We start from the raw sequence: 3,097 nt of genomic DNA on the forward strand, positions 1-3,097 counted from the left end.
TTTGTCTTTGATAATGTACACTTCTGATTTTTTTCTCCCTGATTACTGCAATGATTGTCGCTGAAATGGTGGGAATGTAATCTCCCCTTGGATCCTCTGCAATTGCTCTTTTGAATAGATCATAGGTGTATGTGAAAAAACAGTCTGAGGGTAGTTTCCCTCTCCACAAGCACTATTGAAGTTCAGCTGTATGCACTTGAAATGCCATCTTATTGTTGCACACAGAATTTATTTGTGATGTTAAAATAACTTGTGCTACCTAATTGTTTATATCAACATTATCTGATTATGCTTTAACAAGTCAGTCAGTGATGTGGTATCTGAAAGGAATTGGTATGTTTTTATTAAAATTAACTCCTTATTCTGCATGCAATTTTCCATCTAAATGTCACTTTTCATTTTATTTACAATTTACAAAAAAAACTGCTTGAGAAACTCTACTTCTCTGATAAATTGAAAAGACATTTCTTTTTGCTTGGAGTCTGTTTAGATGGTACCTTCCCAAATGGTGTGACTGAAACTGAATTAATGTTTTTTATGTAGTGAATTGTAAGTATACCTCAATTAGTACTTTTTTTTGAATATCAGGTTGGTTTAAACCAGTTGGTTGCATGGATTTTTGGATCATAAAAATCAATTTAAAAATAGCACAAAATATTCTTTGTATCTTATTTGCAACTTCATTGCAAATAGAATATACTGATACCATTAATTAGCTTGACAGGTGCATGGTGCATTTGGTTAGTGACTTAGAAATCAGAGGAACTCTCCAACTCATTTGGCAACTTCTTCTTTAAACATGTCAGGAGGTTCACAATAACTTCACCTTTGAAACCTTCAATTTCTTTGACCTTCTCAAAGTTATGTTCCTCTCTCAGATATTGCCCTGCTTTCCTCCTTTAGCTTCTGCACTGACAAAGTCTTCATTCTCAGTCTCAATTTACTTTGCGCTTGCCTTCTGATTTAGCAGTTCTCTTGTGCTCCTTGCATATCAGCTGCCATATAAACTCTCATTGGTGTTGCTGTGGGCTTTGTACACTTATGTCCTCAGTCACATACATGACACTTATCACCATTTCCTTGTTTCCTCCTTCATCCGTTTCCCTCTGTCTATTTTTCTTTGTTCCACATATTTCCATATGTCATATCCTTGTCTAAGGCCTTCCATGTGCTATGGTATTCGTGCAACTCTTTATCTATTCAAATACTCATTATCATCCTGTTTTCCTCCAATTAAATCTTTGCCATCTTGTTTTTCGTCTTGGTAATGCCTGTTGCTTAGTCTCTCAAATCGATGTATAGACTTGAACTGTGCACAGATGATTTGACCATCCATAACCAAATCTGTCTGGACCACAACAAGCAGCAACAAACCTTGTTCCATTTGCCTGAACAACATATTTCTTTCCACCAACTGTGTCCTTAAGTGCTTCTCCTGACCCCTCCTACCATCTTTGTTACTAATGTCTGAGACTCTTAGCTGCCTATATTGCTCTTGCCCACTCTCCAGTCCTGGTTTGGATCCCCAATGCTATGATAATTATTGTCCTGTCTCAAGAAGACCTCCAAACAAATCAATCTCTGGAAGTTTTTGTTTGCTTGAGCACATTTTCACCATTCTTAGCCACTGAACCTTTCCTTCTCTCCGGAGTACTAAAGACAGTAGATAACTGACAGACTTTCTTGATTGGCTTCAAATTCCTAACCTTTCAGTATTCTGTATTTCTTCTGAGACTCTGCAGCTTTTTTTTTATCATCTTGTTGCAATACCCCTCGCAACCTTTGCTGACCTACTTTTATCCTTGTTCATGTCCTTGATGCACAATATCTCTTTAATCTCTTTAATGGCAGTTGTACCACTCTTTCGAAACTCTGTTTTCCTGATTGTCCACTTGTGCATTTCTCACTGTTCACTCCACTGCCTTCAATCACCCAGTCCTCATTCTTTGGAATTCTCTTCCTGAATACTTGTGCCCTGTACTTGCACAGTACCCACTTACAGTGTGCATTTTCTAACATCAGGTTTGAAAAAGTGTAAGTAATAATTGAGTTGAATATTTTGAAGCTGTCACTAATAAGAAAGTGTCTATAGATGCCATCTATATGCACTTCAGTTGATTAGATTCTTGTGAGATATTAGGAAGCTAAAATGAGGAAATGCAGAATTGAAGCTAACCTTTTGACCTGGATTGGAAATTAGTTTGGTGGTGGAAAGCCACATCTAGCCTGAGATCAGTTTTGGAGCCTCATATTTTCATCACTTTTATTAATGACCTGAATGAAGAAATGGGAAGTTGTTCAAGAATGCATATAACAATAAATCAGGAATAACAGTATGCAGTCAGCAGAGAACATGAAATGACAAAGGGACATAAATAGATTGAGTGGACAAACCATAGTAACTGTGATGCCATGCATTTTGGACCCAAGAAAATTGAAGTATTTTGTCAATGGTTGATGAATAAGAACTCTAGAGTAACAAAACAATTTGGAATTGACAAACATAAATGATTAATAACTAGCAGGCAGGTACACAAAACACTTGTACATATTTTCCTATATTTCAGATATAAATAAAGAGGAGATGGGTATACTTAGACCTCACCTGGAGTACTGTGTTCAATTTCAAGTACAGCAATTCTGGATGAATGTTGAAATAAGAACAAAAAGTATTGGAAACACTCAGAAGAAACTAGTCAACATCTGTGGGGGGAAAGAAGCAAAGTTAATGTCGCGCACCAATAACCTTTCATCAGAACTTGAAGGGATGAAATGCATACTTGTCAGAATAATTCTGACACCTAATCATAGAATCCCTACAGTGTGAAAACAGGCCATTTGGCCCAACAAGTCCATACTGACCCTCCGAAGAGTAACCCGACCCAGACCGATTTCCCCTACCCTATTACTTTTCATTTCCCCTGACCTAACCTACACACCCCTGAACACTGGCAATTTAGAATGGCCTGTTCATCTAACCTGCACATCTTTGGACCATGTGAGGAAACCAGAGCATCCTGAGGAAACCCACGGAGACATGGGGAGAATATGCAAACTCCATACAGACAGTTGGCTTGGGACTCTGATGTTGTGAAGC

The sequence above is a fragment of the Chiloscyllium plagiosum genome, chromosome 17 (genome assembly GCF_004010195.1).
Source record: "Chiloscyllium plagiosum isolate BGI_BamShark_2017 chromosome 17, ASM401019v2, whole genome shotgun sequence".
NCBI lineage: Eukaryota > Metazoa > Chordata > Chondrichthyes > Orectolobiformes > Hemiscylliidae > Chiloscyllium > Chiloscyllium plagiosum.